We start from the raw sequence: 21,349 nt of genomic DNA, 5'->3' as shown, positions 1-21,349 counted from the left end.
CTCTGGAAGATCAGTCAGTGCTCTTAACCTCTAAGCCATCTCTCCAGCCCCTTACCACTGTTGCTAGAGTTTTCCTGCCTGGCCCACAGTCAGGATAAATCTCTCTCACCCGCCAGTCCCAAGCCGCTTAAACCCGATCAAATAAACACAGAGACTTATATTGGTTACAAACTGTATGGCCGTGGCAGGCTTCTTGCTAACTGTTCTTACAGCTTAAATTAATCTATACCTTGCCACGTGGCTTGTGGCTTACCGGTACTTTACATCTTCCTTATCCTGATGGCGGCTGGCAGTGTCTCCCCCTCCCAGCTTCCTGTTCTCTCCATTCTCTTCTCTGTTAGTCCCACCTATACTTCCTGCCTGGCCACTGCAATCAGTGATTTATTCATTGACCAATCAGCAACACATTTGACATACAGACCATCTCACAGCATACCACAACTTTTTAAAGTTAATATTAGGATTTTTAAGATTCTCTCTCTCTGTCTCTCTCTGTCTGTCTCTCTCTCTGTCTCTGTCTCTCTCTCTCTCTCTCTCTCTCTCTCTCTCTCTCTCTGTATCTCTCTCTCTCTGTCTCTCTCTCTCTCTGTCTCTCTCTCTCTGTGTGTGTGTGTGTGTGTGTGTCTGTCTGTCTGTCTGTCTGTCCTTCTGTCTCTCTCTCATTTTTTGAATCAGGTTTTGACTATGCAGCCCATACTAACTTTGAAGTCAATATGTAGTAACTCAGGCTCTTTTTGAACTTTCAATCCTCCTGCCTCAGCTTCCAACTGCTGGGATTGTAGAGTGTGTGCCATCACACACAAGGTCACATGGTCTTTTCACTCAGAATCTCTAGCAAAGTATCCAGACTTCATCCAAATAACTTTCAGCCTGCCAGAAATTCAAAGTCTTCTTGACGGGTGGTGGGAAAGCTCAGTACTCCGTCGTGTAATAGTCATGGGCCATAGAATTCAGTGAGAAAAAACTGCTTGAACACCGGAGGACGGGTCCTTTATGGGCCTCCTTTGGCCACTAGCCATACAAGGGAATATTACAGCAGTCCAGGGAGAGATAACAAGCCTCAGACCTGGAGAGTGGAGCTTGGATGATGGGCATGGTCCACTTGGAATCCATTTTGAAAGCAGGATCAGTAATATCCGCTGAAGGATCAGATGTGGGCTAAGAGCAAGAAAGGTGTCAAGGATGGCTCTGAAGTTTTGGCCAAGGCCATTGAATGAGTCAGGCATCAGGCATCAAATTACCGTCAAGAACAGGAGACTTGGAGCCCGATGACCAACTCTTTCTTATTTTTTCACTCGGCATTCTCTTGAAACTCAGCCTCTCAGGACTTCTGTTTCCTGACCTAGAAGATGAGATCAATGAGACCAGCTTGCCCCACCTTGTAAAGTCAAAGCAGAATCGTGATGTCACAGCAGCTGTGTGGAGTTCATCACCTACGCCCATAGCTGTGGGAAAACCACCCACCTTGCAATCCTGAAATGTTTTTCCCATCATGGGCCCATGTGAGACTGGCTGAGATGACTTAGCCAAGTCATTTCACCTCACTTTGTCTGTGTCTTCATCTGTGAAGGCAGCCCATAATAAGTTGTCTGCCTGTCCCAGACATGTTTGTGGAACTCGACCACCAAGAACGAACACATTCTTGAAAAGACATATTGCATGTCAGATTAAAGGTATCATTATTGTATCAGCAATTACGAACCCAACATCTAGGCAAGGGGAGGAACACTAAGAACAGGATGGGGCCCATTAGAATCCACCCTTTCTGGAGAGCCCCAGGGGTTCCAGCTGGGCTTGGGAACAGCTTGGAGGGACTCCGTTGATAGCTGCTATGAAACACAACCCTTTCTTTTTCGAGTCAGTCATTCACAGGGCACAAGATCCGGTGAGTTATGCAGATTCAAACTTATATTTGCAGACTCAGAGAGGAAATGTTTTGTTGTTGGATTTATTTATTTATTTATGCACTAGGACCCTAAAGGGTAAAACGCAGCCACTACATCACGGAAGGAAAGAAACAGCAGGCACCAAGCAACCTGGGTCCTGGCGGGGCTCTGAAATCCAGGGCATGGATGGTCAGACAAGAACTCCAGCATCCCGCTGGCCAGAGAGAGCCTTTGGGTCTTAAGGTCTCATCTGAAAGACACCCACACACTAAACAGCCTGGTATTCAATTTATTCTCTGCAGAAGAATAAAAGAATCACGTAATGCTTGCGTGGATGTGAACTTGGGTTCTAAGAGCGGGGAGAGCCACCGCTTAAACACTCAACCACCCCCTTCAGGCAGAAGAGCCCACATACACTAAAGGCAGAAACAGCCCTCGCTTTCAAGAGTGCGTCTGTTTTCATTATCATTTAAGGCTGCAGTCAGTGTTGAACAATAACAAGAAACAGGCACGGGGGAGGGGTGATGCACCCAAATCCCAGGCATACACAATAAAAATGCTATTATGGACTTTTGTGAATATAAATAGTTTTTTAAAATGAGGCTGCTAAGACTGGCATCTTAGATGTTACCTGGAAAAGAGTCCAGCTACATATTCCTGCATTTGCACTGGTCACCAGGTTCGGCTGGATACTGCAAATTGAGCGGGCTAATTCTTTTGCAATGAATATCAAATGCAGTCTGGATGTGGGGCTAAGAAAGGAGATGTGGATTGAAGTGAAGGGCAGATAAAGGGCAGAGGAAAGGGGCTCAGAGCGCCATGAGGGAAAATTGAAGAGGACAAAAGAGTAAGTTTAATAAAATGGAGCCAGAACTGTTTCCCAGGAACCCTGTCAAACTGGCTGCCCTTCATTGGACCTAAAGGTGTTCAGCTGCCTGGCTAGCTCAGTCTGTAAAACATGGGACTCTTAATCCCAGTGTTGTGGGTTCAAGCCACACTCGGTGTCTGCTTTTGACTGGGTGAGCTTATGCATTCAACTCAAATTCATGGGGTTGGATAGTTCGCTCAGAGGTTAAGAGTACGTGTTGTTTCAAAGGTCTCAGGTTCGATTCCCAGCACCCACTTAGAAGCTCACCACCTCCTTGGGCACCAGGCACACATGTGGCAAAAGACCTACATATAAGCAAACTACTCATACACATAAAGTAATAAAAAAAAATCTAAAAGAAATTTTTTAATTGTTTTCCAGCCTGGTCTACAGAGCAAGTTCCAGAACAGCCAGGGCTACACAGAGAAACCCTGTGTCAAAAAACAAAACAAAACAAAATTTTTTTAAGAGGATCTTCATAGGATGGTCTTATCCACAATCCTGGTTGCCTGGGGCACCAATTTCCTTTCCCTTCATTCTAGTGAAAGAATTGCAATAATTAATGTGTACTCAACAGAAACAGAATAATTTCAGCGCCAGTGCTTCCCTCAAGACTGTTAATCACATCACATGCCCATGAGCTCCGACTTGCTAAGGGGTCCCATGGAAAAGAGGTACTCCACTGTGGAGGCCAAAGGTCCACAGAGCACTGTAAACCAAGCCTACAGAGGGACTTTGTGAAGTGGAGGGCGTAAATACGGGATGCAGGAGCCAGAACAGGTTGAGGATCCACTGAGCTGCCTCAGTGGATAAGGGTACCTGCAGCCAAGACTGAGGACCTGAGTTCAATCACCAGAACCCACGTGGTGGAAGGAGGGATCCAACTCTCAAAAAATTGTCCCCTGATAGCTACACGTGTATGTATGTGTTCCACACCCCAAAATAAGTAAACATAAAAACTTTTTAAAAAGTAGATTGGACTTTTGAGTCAGCCCAAGGGTGGAAACAAGGGCTAGAATAACCTCTCTGCATCTTTCAAATCATCAAGGCTCAAAACACCTAGGCTAGGGTGTGAGGTGGGTGGTCTTGGGTCCCCGAGACCAGTGACTTGCGGTTGGAGGAGGTATGGGAGAACTGGAAATCTGCCGAGGAGTTTTACCATCTTCTTCGGTCCTTTCACCTACTGGCACCAGGTCCTCAGGGTCTGAATAAGAGATGAATAGTGAGAACCAGGGGCCCCTGAGGGCCTCAGAGTAGGACTCAAACCAATCTTCTCTTCTTACCTTGACTATTTTGGCCATTGGTACTACCACTGTCCAAATGTGTGGCTCCAAATGCAGAGCCATTCCCCACTGTGTTCAGGGCTTTGTATATGGTAGACAAGCACTCTACCAGTTGAACTACATCCCCAGCAACTTGTTTGGGGTTTTTTTGTTTTTTGTTTTTTGTTTTTTTAATTTTACAGGACTTTGAGAGTTTGGCTGGTGTCTTAGAGTTTCTATTGCTGTGACAAAACACCATAACCAAAAGCAACTTGGGGAGAAAAGAGGTTATTTTATCTGACATCCTACAGTTCATCATCCAGAGAAGCCAGGCCAGGAACTCAAGACAGGAACCTGGAGGCAGGAACGGATGCAGAGGCCATGGAGGAGTGTTTCTTGTTGGCTTACTCTGCATGACTTGCTCATCTTGTCTTTTTTTGTTTTTGTTTTTGTTTTCTCTCCTGGAGACATGATTTCTCTAGGTAATCTGTAAACTTGACTGTCCTGGAACTCACTCTGTAGCTCTGCCTACCTCTGCCTCCTAAGTGCTGGGATTAAAGGCCTGTGCCACCATGCCCAGCTGTTGCTTTCTTATGCCAACCAGGACCACCTGCTCAGGGATAGCACTACCCACAATGGACTGGGCCCTCGTGCATCAATCACTAACTAAGAAAATGCCCTACAGGGTTGCCCACACGGGTATTTTTCTCAATTGTTGCTCCCTCTTCTCAGATAACTGGTTTGTGTCAATTTGGCAAGACAAAACAAAAACAAAAACAACCAGGACACCTGGTGTCTTAGGGGAGAGTCTGGGCTTTGAGTCATGCTGGGATTGTTAAGACAGTGCAGGTGATTTGGCTATGAGTCTTCTGGGGACCAAAGGAAGAACGTTATGGTTCAAACAAGGAATTTCCTCAATACGTTCAGATATTGTCTAGCTTTAATAACAACTGGTGAGCTTTGGAGAAGCTTAGGCTCCTGAGGACTCTGACCTAACCAATGCATTAGTACCTTGATGGGTTCATAACACAGTGGCACTATCGAAAGAGGAAGGACAGTCAGAAGTCAGGCCTGCTTGGAGAAAGGACCGGGGGTGTGTCCTTCAGGGTCTAGCTCTTGCCTTGGCCCCTTCCCATAGTCCCCTTTTCTTTGCTTCCTGGCTGCCATGATGTGATTGATAGCCCCCAAACTGTAAGCCAATGTAAATCTTTCTTTTCCTCCAGATAAATGTTGAAGTATACTTTCTAGGGTTCTCCACTGCCCAGGACAAACCCCAGACTTGGTGTCCTGACAGCAGAGACTCCCAGTCCTGCCTTGAACTTCCTGACCTGCCTTCTGTCACAGCCCAAGCCATGTTCCAGAGTTCGACTGCCGTGTGACTGCTAGTGTTTCTTCTCTACTCCGCCTAGACTCATGTCAGCCATGACCTCTACTGCTCAGCCACCAGGCACCTAAAATGCTGTTTCTCATGTAAGTATACAGACGGACTTAGAGGCCCTGCCATAGACAGGGAGTTACTTCTCCCGACATGCAACCCCTTGTCTACCTTACATAACATGACGCCACTGCTGAACATCTCTTCTCTGGGCGTCCATGTACTCATTAAGCTGAAAGCTCTTTCATGTGCAGGCATATGTGCAGCTATGCATGTATGTGGGCACGTATGTATGCCTGAGGAGACTAGAGGTCAATTTCAAGAATCTTCCTCCTATTGCTCTCCACCATATTCTTTGAGACAGGGTCTCTCATTGCATTGGAAACTTGCTGTTTCAGAGACTGGCTGGACAGTAAGACCTTGGGATCTACTTGTCACCATGTCCTGAACCAGTGCTGGGGTGACAGGTATGTGCCACCATGCTTGGCTTTTATTTGTGTTCCTGGGATCCTAACTCAGATCCTTAAAAATGCATGGTGTCTTAGAGTTTCTATTGCTGTGAAGAGACACCATGACCGTGGCAACTCTTATAAAGGAAAACATTTAATTAGGGTGGCTCACTTGCAAATCAGAAGTTCAGTCCATTATCATCATGGCGGGGAGCATGGCAGCGTGCAGGCAGACATGGTGCTGGCTACATCTTGATCAAAAGACAACAGGAAATGGTCTCAGTCACTGGACAGTATCTTGATCATAGGAAACCTCAAAGCCCGCCCCAACAGTGACACACTTCCTCCAACAAAGCCATACCTACTCCAACAAAGCCACACCTCCTAGTAGTGCCACTCCCTATGAGTTTATGGGGGCCAATTACTTCAAACTACCACACATGGCAAGCACTTAACTGATGGATCCATTCCCCTATCCCACTTGATAATTGAGTGTGTCCTAGCCTAGAGTCCTCAACAGTTTTCCAGTTAGGGGAAAGTCTGGAGAAAAAAAATAACATAGTTTTAAAATGTTTTATACATTTATTTTGGGGGTACAGAGTACACCACGGCACATATGTAGAGGTCAGAGGACAACTTGCAGGGTCTGTTCTCTCCTTCACCACATGGTTCCCAGGGAATTGAACTTGGATGGCCAAACTTGTTCACGACAGATTTTACCTGCTAAACTGTATCTCTGGCCCATGCATATTTTGTTTTTAAAGACAGTCTCTTAACCCCAGGTCTTGAAGTTACTATGTAGCCAATTCTTGTCCTCCTGTCTCCGCCTCTCAAGAGCTGGGTTTAGAGGAATGTACCACCAGGCTAGGCCAAGCCAAAAACATTCTTCGCTGACTTCTGAAAAGCCTCCAGACTCAGTTCAGACAGCTTTCTCTAAACCCAAGGCAAGCAAGTGTTCTGTGACCTCTGACCTCCACCACTCAACTCAGATTAAAAATTCAAGAGCTTCACTAGAAACACCTGCCACAGGTCACCCCAGCAAGGAAATTTTGCAAAGTCGCCAGCTTCTAACTCAATAAGGTTGAGGGTAACTTTGGCTCATGACATGAATCCCTACCACTGGGACTATGACAGTTTCCAGCCCTAATGAAGTAGAAGCATGTCCACAGCCCCACAAGGACACACACACACATCCCTGCACACAGACAGAGACAACTTAATAAGCCCTGGCGGGATTTTGTAACGTCTCTCCCCACTAGTCCGTGGAATTGAATTCCTGCTCTAAGTGCATACGTGGATATGAGTTTTCCATTACTTGTTTAGGTAGACTGTAAAACATTACTGTTAGAGGAGCCACCGATTTATGAACGGGTTGCAGGCTTCAGGTTCGTTTGTGAGCTATTTGAAACTGTGAATGTGTTTTTCCCTGGAACTGAGAGTATTTAGGTCTCCGAACAGGAGCCCATTTAACCCACAAAATGCCGTACTCTAATGCAAAGAAGCAATCTTCGTTTTCTTCATGCGGGTGTGCGAAGTCTGCTCAAAGGCCGTCAGGGGCCAAGGTGCAGTGCAAAGGCAGAAGCGTGGGGTGGCATGGGAAAGGAAAACCACAGACACTGTGCTGCATGCAGCCCTTTCAAAGGGACTGCCACCCTCCGGTCTAGTAGATGGCTGCCACAGGACACAACAGGCCTAATGTACCAATCAGGTGAAAGCCAAAACCCAAATTTGTAAGTAAAAAGTGTTAGGGACTAATTGCAAAAATTTTTCAACACAATGCTGATGAAACAAGACACATCACCCATGCTCAGGGAGGTTCCTGGTTGGGAAAGAAAAGTATTTTTATTTCGACAAGTCAACCCCAGAGAAGTGTTTCTTCACTTCTGGGGAGGTGGGTGGCTCATCCTGGGCACTCATCCCAGGACAAGGCTCTTCTTTGCATAGAGAAGCTTCATGTGTCTGTGGCTGACAATAACAGCATTGTCTGAGGCTGACAAAGGGCATTCGGCTCTGAAGAAGTGATCCCCTTCTGGCACCCAACTGACTTTGAGGACATAACTTCAAATGTATGGAGGCTAGGGGTTAAAGTTGAGTGTCTTCTTCAGTCTCTCTCCACCTTAGTTTTTAAAATCATTTTTAGATTATTTATTTTTATGAGTATGAGTATTTTGCCTGCATGTATGTATGTGTACGATGTACATGCCTGGTGCCTGAGGAGGTCAGAAGAAGGCATCAGATTTCCTGGAACGGGAGGCACGTTGATTGTGGGCCACTAGGTGGGCGTTGGGAACCCCCAGGTCCTCTGCAAGAGCATCAAGTGCTCTTAACTGCTGAGCCATCTCTCTGGCCCACCCTTGTTGGTGTTTGGTTTTGCTCTTTTGGGGGGCCCATCACTCAGCTCCCAAATAAATGCACACATGGGGGCTTATTCTTAATTATAAATGCCTGACTTTAGCTTGGCTTGATTCTTGCCAGCTTTTCTTAACTTTAAATTATCCCCTCTATCTTTTTCCTCTGGGCTTTTCCCATTCTCTAACTTCTGTAAATCTTACTCCTACTCCGTGGCTTGCTGTGTAGCTGGGTGGCTGGCCCCTGGAGTCCTCCTCCTCCTCTAGCTACTTCTTTTTCCTCCCAGATTTCTCCTTCTATATATCCTCTCTGCCTGCCAGCCCCATCTATGTCTCTCTCCTGCCTCACTATTGGCCGTTCACCTCTTCATTAGACCATCAGATGTTTTAGACAGGCAAAGTATCACAGCTTCACAGAGTTAAACAAATGCAATATAAACAAAAGTAACACACCCCTCCACACACACACTTTATTTTTTGAGGCAAGGTCTCTCACTGGACCAGGAGCTCACTAATTTTGCTAGAATGGATGGCCAGCAATCCCCAGGGACCCTGTCTCTGTCTTCCCAGTATTGAGATTTCAGGTGTGCCGGAGATCTGAACTCAAACCTTCACGTTTATGTGGCCGACACTTTACCAACTAAGCTCCTCCAAAGTCCCCTCACTACTTCCTGGTGTGCACAGTCAGGCTTGGCGGGTTGGTAGAAGATGGGGCACGCTCGTGTTTTGCTTTTGTTTAGTGTCAGTTTTCATTCTTGCTTTGCTGTTATTGTTCTGTGGTTTCTGATTTGTTGTTGGGAGGGGTTTTTTCAAATGGGGTCTACAGCCTGGGCTGTCTGACACATAAGACCTTCCCGCCTCTGCCTCCTGAATGCTAGACTCACAGGCACGTGCCACCACGCCCAGCTCTGTTTTATCTGATTATAAATGTAATATGGGTTCGCTATAGCAAATTTACAATTCCCCCAAAAGTAATCACTGTTGTTAATGACTTCTTTTTTCATTTCTGTTTTGTTTTGTTTTTCAAGACAGGGTTTCTCTATGTAGCCCTGGCTGTCCTTGAATTCACTGAAGACCAGGCTGGTCTCGGACTCACAGAGACCCACTTGCTTCTGCCTTCTGAGTGCTGGGATTAAAGGAATGTACCACCACCAACAGGCTACCTTTTTTTTTTTTTTTACACTGTCCTTATATAACCACAGTGGATTAAATGATACCTCATGCATATGTGTCCCTATCCTTATCTCTGGAGTCTGTGAACATGTCCTCATTTAAGCAAAGGTCTTGGCAGATACATTCAACGATGTTGAGATGAAGCGATTATGCTCGGTTTTCCAGACAGGTTCATATTGCTAGGAGAATGTCTTTACAAAAGACAGACATAGGAGCTGGCGAGATGCTCGGTGGGTAAAGAACACTTGCCGCACAAGCCTGAGGACCTGAGTTCAGATCCCGAGCACCCATGTAGAAGCTGAGTACAGAACAATGCCTGTAAACCTAGCCCGAAGGGGAGGGGCAGACAGTAGAACAGGAACACTGCATACCCAGGTTGTTTAGGTTTTTACATGGGGTCTGGGGATCGAACTCAAGTCCTTGTGTTTGCAAGGCAAGCTCTTTCCAACTAAGCCATCTCCTCAGCCCTCAGTAGCAGAATTCTGAATTGTACTAAGAGGTGTCTTTGGAACCCTTGGTCTTTCTGGGAGCCCCAAGGACGAGCTCCATCTTTCCATTACGTCGTCGTTCACACCTCATCCTTTTCAGTTGTCAGTAGAGTTTCCCTGAAGTCTGTTTGGCCTCGAGGAGAGGTGAGGTCTGAAGTGCTTCCGGTTTTGGGAAGTGCTTCCAGTGTTGGGAGAGAGACCCAGACATTCCTACTCCACTCCTCAACAGAACCGCTTCTGACCATTGCCCATTCCATCTTCCTGGAGCCTTTGGAGAGAGTCCTGCCAGACTTCAGATTTCTGGCCTCCAGAACCATGACAGAATAAATCTGTGTGTTCCCAGGTTTGTGGAATCCATGACAGAATAAATCTGTGTGTTCCCAGGTTTGTGGAATTTGACACAGCAGTCCTAAGAAACAAATCCAAACACACACACACACAAACATCTGTGACAGTCAGCTTCTCCTCACTGTGACAAGCCCCAAGAGAACTGGCTCATAGCAAAGAGTGATTTGGGCTCCTGGTTCAGTCCATGGCTGGTTGACCCCATGTTTCTGGCCTGAGGTGAAGCAGAAGGCTGTGATGTAAGGGAGCAGATTGGGGTCTATGGTCACTTTCCTGCAGTTGTGATCAAATACACACAAAGGCAACCTAAGGGAGAGAGGGTTTGTTTGAGCTCACAGATAGTTCACAGGAGATCGTCCTTCACGGCACGGAAGTCACAGTGGCGAGGGCATGAGGTTGCTGGTCACATTGCATTTGCAGTCAGGAAGCAGGGGGCGATAAATGATGATGTTCAGATCACCTCTTTTTTTCTTTTTTTTTTTTTTTTTTTTTTTTGGTTTTTCGAGACAGGGTTTCTCTGTATAGCTTTGCGCCTTTCCTGGGACTCACTTGGTAGCCCAGGCTGGCCTCGAACTCACAGAGATCCGCCTGCCTCTGCCTCCCGAGTGCTGGGATTAAAGGCGTGCACCACCACCGCCTGGCCAGATCACCTCTTTTTATTCAGTCCAGGACTCTACTCCACAAAATGGCGGTGCCCAGAGTTAAGGCAGGCTCATCTCAGTTAACCTAATCTACACAGTCCCTTGCAGACACGCCAAAGGCTTGTCCCCTGGGTGATTCTAGAGCCTAGCAAGCGGACAACGAAATTAACTATCACAGATTAATCCATTCCCTCATTGCATGGCCTCCTTTTAACCTTCTAAAAGTATTTTTGTGAGCTGAGCATGGTGGCACACACCTTTAATTCCAGCACTTGGGAGGCAGAGGCAGGCAGAGCTCTGTGAGTTTGAGGCCAGCCTGGTCTACAGAGTGAGTTCCAGGACAGCCAGGGCTACACAGAGAATCCAGTCTTGAAAAACCAAAAAAAAAAAAAAATTTTTTGCTTTGTGTTTGTGTTGATGCCGCCTGTGTGGGTGCTCAGAAGGGACAGAAGGTATTGGATCTCCTGGAGCTGGAGTTACAGGAAGCTTCTGGCTCCCCGAAGTGGGTGCTGAGAACTGAACTCCACTCCTCTGGAAGAGCAGTACGTGCTCTTGGCCTCTGAGCCATCTCTCCAGGCCCACTTGGTTCTTTTTTAAGTTAACTATTTCGTGAGGACACATCTAAACGTGAAGATCGGCCCTTCCCTTCTTAGTGAGTTCAGCATATTCCATGAGTATTCTCCGTCATTGTTTCCATGGATTCCAAATGTACTGGAGTAGTAACCTTGCAATGATAAGCTGGAGTTGGCCCTCTTCCCTTGGCCACAGTTGAAGTCATTGTGTATGTGTGGATAGACATATATACATATACATATACATATGTATATACACATATAGATCTATTTAAGGTGTTGATACTTCTCCACCACGTCTGGCTTTCCACTTTCTGCCCTTGGAATTGAGTGTGACTGGGTGACTGCTTTGACTAGTGATGTATGGAAAGAAGTCCCTGGTGCCCTTCAGACTGCAAGTGTTAGGAACTAGTATCCAACCTGCTTCATTCTTTCCCCCTGAAATACAGAAGGACTTCCGTCAGCCTCCTGTCCTGTGAGTGTGACGGCTGGACTAAAGGATGCTAAAGGGACAGGTGCTTTGACTGAGGAATCTACCTGTGCTGTTGAGTCCACAAAAATCTGAAGAGTTTTGTTACTATAGCATATCCTGGACAACCAACCATAATGAATTCTAATATATAATACATATCTCATATACACATGTTCCTATTCTTTTAAAATAGGAGAAATTACCATTTTCCAAAGCAATTACATTCATACATATATTTCCAATAGAAAATAGCATGGTGGTACACGCCCGTAAGCTCAGTACTCTGGAGGTAGGGGCAGGAAGATCACAAGTTCAAGGCCAGCTTGGGCTGCATAGCAGGTTCTAAGCCAGTCAGGGTGATATAGCAAAGGATTTTCTCAAAAATGAAATATTCTTATGTCGAATAGAATTCAAAGTATGTCCACCCCCAAAGAGTCACAAAAATGCTTATACTAGTATTATGAATAATAGTGGAAATGTGGGATTTTTCCAAACATCCATCAGCTGATAAATGAATAAAGCATGATTTATCCATAAAATGAAATGCTATTCAACAACTTTTAAAAATGAAATTGGTGACATACACTTTGACATGGATAGACCTTAAAAACATTACCCTAGGAGTTGAGTGTGTGGCTTAGTGGCCGAGTGCTTGCCTAGAATGCACAAGACCCTGGGTTTAACAGCCAGCTCTGAAGAAAAGGAAAATATTATACTAAGTGAAAAAAGGGCAGTCACCCAGAAATGTATACTTCTGCTTTTATAAAATGTCCAGAATATGCCAGTTATAAAGACACAAAGTAAGATTCTGGGTTGCTTGGGTAGAAAGGGGAGTGAGGGTGGTAGCTCAAAGAACAGGGCTGGAGGGACAGCTCAGCAGTTCCCAGCACTTGCTGCTTGCCCAGAGGAGCCAGGTTCAGGTGCCGATACCCACACTGGGCAGCTCACAACAAAGTGGCAGGGGCTTTGACACTCACACCTCACTTCCTCACACACTGTGCATACAGATAAGGAGGCCCACACACATATGCACATAAATAAAAATAATTTTTTGAAAGAATGGGATTTCTTTTTGATATGATCAAAATGTGTTGAACTTGCCTGTAGCTAATTTATTTACAAAGAATTGAGCATATCTGTTAATAAAATAACCCATGAATTATATATATATATACTTTATAAGTATGTTTATAATTGAACAGGTAATTTAAAAGGTATATAATAAATAGTTATTTGTGTTATATTTAGTTGAATATATTTACAATTATATGCATTTTTATTTCATTCCATTTGGGTTTTGGGGATTGAACCCAGGGCCTTGGACATGCTAAGCAAGTGGTCTACCACTGAGCTACACCCCCACCTCCAAACTGTACCTCTGAAGGGGGCACTGTGTGGTCCATGAGCTTTATCCATAAAGCTGCTAACAAATTAAATAACTATGGAAAGGAAGCTTAAGTATTCTGAGTGGTTAGTTGTGGCCTGTTTGATGTTAATCCACTATATCTTATTTAGTTGGTTTTCCTCTTTAAGTTTCACCCAGAAAATGGATGTAATGGGCCATGGACAGGAAACCTCATGTTATCAGGATCATAAATCTCATGTCAGTGTTAGCCGATAAGTAGGGTGTGTGTGTTGCTGTTAAGTCTGCATCCGATAATGAAGAGGCCGGCTCCAGGTTATTGTCTACAGTTTCGTATACATTGAAATAACAGCACTTCCGAGGCTAAAGCCTACCCCTTCCCTCTGGCTTCTGCCTCTGGATCAGGGATTGGTAGGTGCTGAGAGCTTCAGAGAAAGGGAAAGCTGTTCTGTGATAACTGTACTGCCTCAAGCTAATCAAAGAACCGTGTGTGTGTGTGTGTGTGTGTGTGTGTGTGTGTGTGTGTGTGTGTGTGTAGAACTGGATATGCCTTCCAGTCACAAAAGGTAAGGCCTTGAAGGCTAAATGGTAAAGAGGACAAGATTCTTGTGGTTTATAAGATCTAAGCTGTTTCTCTAATGGACAAAAGAGTGTTTTTAATGATATCTCTTGAAGTGTGTGGGGGGGGGACGATGAGAAACCCCCCCCCCCGTTTCCTTCCACCCAAATGCTGCAGTCAGAGATGGGCCCTTCCCGGTCTGTCTGCCCATCGCAGCCCGAGTGGAGGGTGCGCTGCACATGCCCCAGATGTCCACTCTGTTAGGCTTGATCACCGAAGGCAGGTGAAGGAGCGCTCGGAGGATGCTAACGTCTTACAAGTCTGATCTTCAAGAGATGCCAGATGTCCTTTCACCTGTCACAGGGATTCGAAGAGTGGATCCTCATCTGATACAGCGATGCAGCTGCTCTACTTTGTGAGGAACTGTTGGGCAAAACAATAAAATGTGGCCTTGCTCCCAGATTGGGGGGGGGGGGGGGTAGCTCAGTCCAAGGCTCCAGAGTGAAGTCTGGGGCCCAGGGTGACTCAGCTCTGAAGATGTGCAAACTTTGTTCACTGGGTCATCTCACTAGAAAGAGATTTTGAAAAATCATTTTGGTAGATAGACAGAAGCCTAAAATAATCCAAGATTCCTGACCCTTTGGTGCAGACACATTTTATCCCAGTTACTTGCTAAAATGAGAGTCTTGGTGCTGGTAGGAAAGGCCATTTAAACAAAATTTAGATTCCATATGGTGGCATATGGCTTTAACCCCAGTGCTCAGGAGGCTGAAGTAGGTGGATCTCTGGGAGTTCAAGGCCACCCCAAACTATATAGAGAGACCTCATCTCAGAATAAACAAACAAAAAGTTAAGATTTTTTTGTAGAATATTATTTTAAGATTTGTTTATGCTGTGGGACATTTATTTAATGATGCAAAGATGTGTTGTGTTCTTTTATGTTGCATTTGTTTAACTCTGTGAAGCTGTGTTACTTCGCTGTCTAAAACACCTGATGATCTAATAAAGAGCTGAATGGCCAATAGTGAGGCAGGAGAAAGGACAGGTGGGGCTGGCAGGCAGAGAGAAGAAATAGAAGGAGAAAAAGTAAGCAAGAGAGAAGGAGGAACAAGATAACAAGGAGGGGGGGGATATCAGGGGCCGGCCAGCCACCCAGCCACCCAGCCACCCAGCCAGACATGGAGTAAAAAGGAAAGAAAAGATATTCAGAAATAGAGAAAGGTAAAAGCCCAGAGGCAAAAGATAAATGGAATAATTTAAGTTAAGAAAAGCTGGCTAGAAACAAGCCAAGCAAAGGCTGGGCATTCATAAGAAGAAATGAGACTCCGTGTGTGTATTTATTTGGTAGCTGAATGGCAGGCCCCAAAAGAGCAAAGAGCAAAAGAGTAAAAAACACCAACAACAAAGAATAACTGCCATCTTAAGTTTCAATCCATATTCTCTTGCTTTATAACCAAATAGAAAAGTATTCTTTGGTGTACCTTTAGTTTGCTTATTAAACAATGAAAATAAGTAGAAGTTTCTCTCTCTAATTTATCCCAAACCTGGAGATCCAGGATCATGGCCAAGCAGTCCTTGTTTCCTTTTCCATTTCCCTATAAACCTTCTGTTGTATTTATATTGATTTCCGAACTCTTAGGCTATGGACACAGATGTAAAATCGGATTTGTTCACTCTAGCTCAGACATACACAGAAACAAGACAGAATAAACAGGAAAACCCTGTGTGATGAATTTACCCAGTGAAATAATTATTTATTGTGGCCTGCTGAAACATTCCTACAAGATGGGTGAAAACTTAATCTCATCAAAGAAAATCAATCAAAAAAATTAAACCACAACAGCAATGTTTCTATTTTTGAACTATAATTGGCAAGCCAGGTGACTGAATTTTCTTCTACTCTGCCTCAAGACTCAGGATTTTCTTTTCTTTTTCTGTGTTAATCAATGAAGCTTAGCTTCTAATTAATGTTGAAGTATCTGGACCTTTAAGCCCCTTGAATAAAAGTATTGTTAAAATACTAACCTGTTTGTTTGTTTCTTTTTGTCTCCAGTAATTGGATACATTTTAACAGCGGTATGTGAAAAGTCAAGGTTTTCACTATCAGATATTCCCATGGAAGGGACTAGGTGAGGTACTTAATTTGAAAAAGAAAAAAAAAGGGGGGGGGAAATCAATGAAACAGCACCTCCTAGTGGTAGAACACCAGAGTTACCAGTAGATTAATAGTACAGTCAAAATCGGGCTGAGACAGTTCTAAGTATAAAATCATTACATTGGAGCAAGTTAGCAGAACACCTCAGGATAATATTGGGGTTTCTTAAATGTCTGGAATTCTAAAGCAAAGATCATATTAACCTTCAACATATAGGAAATGAACTTTTCCCTAATACAGCTAACAGAGTGGAGAAAGGGAAATGGTGGTGCACGCCTTTAATCCCAGCACTTGGGAGGCAGAGGCAGGTGGATCTCAGTGAGTTCAAGGCCAGCCTGGTCTACAAATTGGGTTCCAGGACAGCCAGAACTGTTGCACAGAGAAACACAGTCTCAGAAGGAAAAAAACAAAGTAACAAAGGAGTCGCAGCAGCCGTTTGCACCCCAGTGCCATGGGGTAAAAGTAGAAGCCATTGACTCTTAGGTAATGGGGTAATTGTAGACATCCACACGACCTATTAGAACCATGACTCATTAGCATCAGGACCCAGTACCATCTGTGCAGCTGGGCATATTTTTATAATTGAGATTGCTAAGGCTCCCGAAGTTAGATCAATATCTGAGTGTCATTGTCTCCAATTCTGTAACCCTGTCACTGAGCTCCTGTGGCCCACCATACAGAATGTGCCCCCACCCTACAGCTCTCTCTCTGTTTACTAAATAGATGGCTGGACAGCTGGGCTGTTGCTGTGAGAACTCTGCAGCCAGCCTGCTTAGGTTCAAAGCTGAGTTCGCCACTCACTTGGTGTGTGGCCTGGGCAGCTGATTCAGCCCTTCCTACCCCATTTCTTCCCCTGGAAAACATACTTGTGAACATGAGTGTAGTCACAGCGGTGCTTTTAGAACTAAATGTGAGGATGCAGCAAGTAAAACACTGGCCATAAGGGTGCACACCTAGAATCTGAAGCAGGGGGATTGAACTATGGAGGCCCTGGGCTACATAGACAGCCTTTCTCCCAGAAAAAAAGAAAGAGGAAAAGACGCAAAGCTGAAATATGCTGGTTATCTCAGTTGTCAACTTGGTGAGCCCGAGAATCACCTGGGGAAATGGGCCTGTGGGAACACCTGTGAGGGATTACCTCGATTAGACTGAGCTCAAAAGACTCACTGTGGAGAGCACCATTACCTGGGCCGGGATCCTGAACTGGATAACAAGGATGATGTGAACAGAGTGCAAGCATTCATCCTTCTCCGACTCCTGACTGTGCACACACGTGACCAGCTGCCCCACTCTCCTGCCACCCTGCCTCTCCTGCCACCCTGCCTCTCCTGCCACCCTGCCTCACCTGCCACCCTGCCTCTCCTGCCACCCTGCCTCTCCTGCCACCCTGCCTCTCCTGCCAGGATGGACTGCGTTTTGGAACTGTGGACCAAGATAACCCTTTCTCCATTAAGATGCTTTTGTCGGGGTCTTTTGTTACATTTTATTTCTTTTGTGTGCATGCATGCACATGCCACAGTGTGTGTGCCGCAGCACATATGTGAGGTGAGAGACTCTTACAAGAGTCTGCTCTCTGCTTGTGGGTACTGGGGATCAAACTCAGGTCCTCAGGCTTGGCAGCAGGTTCCCTTACCACTAAGCAATTGCACCAGGCCCCTCAGAGTGTTTCATCACAGCAAGAGAAAGGGAAGGAAGAAGACAAGACAAGGAAGAGAAGAGAAGGTGCTTTGAACATTTCGTGGCCTCCAACTACAAGCCATGAAGCCTGTGCTGTGATTAACTGGCACAATACAGTTTGCCCAGCCCTTCAGAGTTGCAAATTTTGAGTTATCTTTAACTCTTGGGATCCATACAAGCTATCAACAGTACACACTTGATCTAAGCCAAATGGCTCAGAAGCCATCAACAGTCGTGTATTGCGTGAGAGTAGACTGCAGATGAGAACAGAATTTATGCATTCTTACTTGGCATCCTGCGGCATTGTTTGACTGTGTTGCAGTAAGCATGTTGTACCATAGTCAAAATAAATCAATAAGAAGTAAATAGACGCAGAATATTTCAAAGCTTGCTTCTGCAATGTGCTCTAGTTCTTAGAGCTCATCTTCTGGAATTTCTTTTGTACATCTACCATCCCGGGCCTCCTAGGCCTCAGGGGAGTTCCCCTCCCCTCCCCAGGCTAACCTTTGATGAGGTTTTGATTATGATCCAGTAGACACTGAGTTCTGCATTCCCAAAGGTGCTTCTGTAGGAAGGCTTGTAGGTGTAAGCACACTGGTGCTCAGACAGGAAGATGGAGGCCATGCACCAGGGAAACAGAGGTATGGCAAGACATTGCTGATGACCAGAGTGCTGGAAGCTGCCAGTGTTCTGCCATCTGGGCAGCACGCTGGCCATCTGCATCTAGGTTGTCAAGGAAAGAAGTGACTAAACAGAGAAGCAAACCATCAGATGTCCTGTCCAGTGTGGCTCTGCTGGCCCCACGAAGCCCACGAACACAGCACAACACACTGGTTCCCACCAGCTAGAGGACTGTGAGGTTTAGTACAACTGTAGAAATCATCAAACCGCCTCACGGTGTTTAGTAACTGGTGAGGGGTATTTGCTTATTTGTCTATTTTAAACACCGTGTTGCAACTATTAGACAAGTTTTTCTTTTTTTTTAAGATTTATTTATTTATTATGTATATGGAAGAGGGTGCCAGATCTCATTACAGATGGTTGTCAGCCACCATGTGGTTGCTAGGAATTGAACTCAGGACCTCTGGAAGAGCAGTCGGTGCTCTTAACCTCTGAGCCATCACTCCAGCCCAAGACAAGTTTCTTAAGGTACTCCAACAACTAAGCCACATCTCCAGCCGCCTTAATCTCTTGTTAACTGGGAGTATATTTTGGTAATGATAGTTTACCTTGAACTCTTGAGCTTGCTTTTCCTTCCCCTACCTGCCAAGTGCTGGGATTCTGGTGTGCTCAAACCCAAAGGGTTTATTTCTCCGGTACAAGAGTCCACTGGGAAGAGGGAGGCCAAGCTCTGCTCTACAGTCTTTCAGGAACCAAAGTAGATAGGGGCTCTGGCATCTTTAATGCTGGTTTGCCAATGCTTTGGACTTTGGCATCCAGCTGGGGAAACTATTAGAAAAGGTATGTAGGTGGGGAGTTGGGTAGGAGAGTATTATGAGCCATTCCAGAAAATGGTGCCATTGTATTCTACCAAATGGAACCCCAGATACATGGCTACCATCCATCTATCTGTAAGGGAGGCAAGACATGTGTCATCAGTGTGCCTAAAGAAAATGTGGACAAGAATTTGGCAAAGAGAATTCATCCTATCTACCATAAGGGATCACATACTGAAGCATGTGAAGTAAGGATTCCAGGTGTGTATGATGTGTGTTTGGCTTAATGGCTTATGGAGGGCCTTATGCCAAAAGAGGTAGAATGCCCAAGCAAAGGCTAGATAGTGAACTGGGCTAAAGCTGGTCCAAATAATGAGGGTGGAGCTGGTGATGGAATGGATTGACTCGTTTAGGGCTTAGGGTTTGGGCAGAGCATTCTGGTAAGTTGCTTGTTTAGTTCAAAGGGTTCTTGGTGCCTGCCTTCAGACCTTGAAGAACACACTTCCTGCTGCTCTATGGCCATGTGACGAGCTCTGTCCAATGGCAAGAATGACTGCATTACTTCCAGACGGAGTTATTTGTTGGTATGAGGCTCTCTAGAGGACTCCCTTCCCTTTTCCAATGACCAACAATGTTCTAGAGGGATCCCCTTTCAGTTACCTGGGTCCTGCAGAAAGACATTAGTGATGTTCCACACCTATGCAGCATCTTATCCTGAGACACTGAGATTTTTTTTAATTAATTACAGTTTATGTAAAGTATGTGTGTGTTGTACAGCAGGCACCTTTACCTGCTGGGCCATCTCACTGTAGCATAAGTTATTCTGTCTGATAGGCACTTTTTCAGTCCAGAGGCCTCAGATGGTCAACAAGACAACTCCCCACCCCCAAAAAACCAACCAAAAGGCCCTATTATATTATTTTGGCCCAACCAAAAGGTCTATTACAGAGCACCAGTTCTAAGAACTAAGGAGTCATGTTCCTCAACAAAATGTATAAAACCAGGTCTGGGCTCATGAGAATCCCAGCACTTGAGAGACAGAGGGAGAAGGAAATGCCAGAGTTCATCACTACCCTGTCTCCAAAAGAGAGACAGAAGTGTGTGGGGGGGGGGGGGCTAAGGACGTGGCTCAGTGCTTACCTGGAATGCACAAAGCCCCGAGTTCCATCCCAGGTACCTGTAATCTAACACTTCAGAACTACAGGCAGGATGATCACAAGCTCAGCTACACGGCAAATTTAAGGCTAACCTGGATACCTGAGATCATCTCATAAATAAATTGTACATTATTGTCCCAATATAAGAAAAGGAGGTGTACAGTGGGCATTGGATTACTGTAATTAACTTATTTTTTGAGGTAGTATCTCATGCATCCCACATTGGCTTCCAACTTACTGTATAGCCAAGAATGATTTTGAATTTTTTTTTTAATTTATGTGCATTGGTGTTTTGCCTGCATGAGAATATCAGGTACCCTGTTACAGACAGTTGTGAGCTGCCATGTGGGTGCTGGGAATTGAACCAGGGTCCTGTGGAAGAGCAGTCGGTGTGCTCAACTGCTGCGCCATCTCTCCAGCTGTGCTGGAATTTTTGATCCTGTTGTTTCTACCTCTCAAGTGATGGGATTACAGGCCTGTGTGCCACCCCACCTAGTTTTTTTGGTGCACAGGATAGAACTTTGTGCATGCTAGGCAAAAACTCTACCAACTAAGCTACATTCCCCAGTCTTATTTTAAAGACTGATAAAAATCCACTCTCAATAGAACCCTAGATATGCTCTATTCCTTAAAGGATCGTTCATTTGCAGACAATTTCAAGCCACAAAGTGCTGAAGAGAGATATTAAGGGCAGATTAGGACCTAATCAAAGTCATTCCTCCAATCCCACAGAATCAGAGGCTTTAAAAAGATAGGAAGGGAACTGGAGGGGGACTTGTGGACAGTTGTCAAAAGCATTTTTTATGTAGGGTACAGTTTTGGCTACTCACTGTCTTCTGGGCTCTCCTCCTGTATTAGAGGATACCTTATCATTTATATATATATATATATATATATATATATATATATATATATATAATTTTACATATATATAATCTTATATCATCATTGTGGATAGCTTTAGGGACCCTCCTTGCACTATTGCTTATGTACCAGCTCTATACTGTTTTCCCATTTGTGCAAGTCCACCTTTTTTTTTTTTTTTTGGTTTTTCGAGACAGGGTTTCTCTGTGTAGCTTTGCGCCTTTCCTGGGACTCACTTGGTAGCCCAGGCTGGCCTCGA

At 45.0% G+C, this 21,349-nt stretch overlaps 1 long non-coding RNA gene across 1 annotated transcript in view; it reads right to left on the bottom strand.

The window, feature by feature from the left end:
- Positions 1-21,349, bottom strand: part of LOC128094059 (uncharacterized) — a 36,145-nt gene that overhangs the window by 14,063 nt on the left and 733 nt on the right. The window contains exon 2 of the long non-coding RNA XR_008212834.1: positions 702-21,255. This is a non-coding gene — a long non-coding RNA (uncharacterized LOC128094059). The remainder of the gene's footprint in view (positions 1-701; positions 21,256-21,349) is intronic.

This window comes from Peromyscus californicus, unplaced genomic scaffold, assembly GCF_007827085.1.
Source record: "Peromyscus californicus insignis strain IS unplaced genomic scaffold, ASM782708v3 Scaffold_11__1_contigs__length_118956290, whole genome shotgun sequence".
NCBI lineage: Eukaryota > Metazoa > Chordata > Mammalia > Rodentia > Cricetidae > Peromyscus > Peromyscus californicus.
This window is presented reverse-complemented; position numbering and strand designations above follow the sequence as displayed.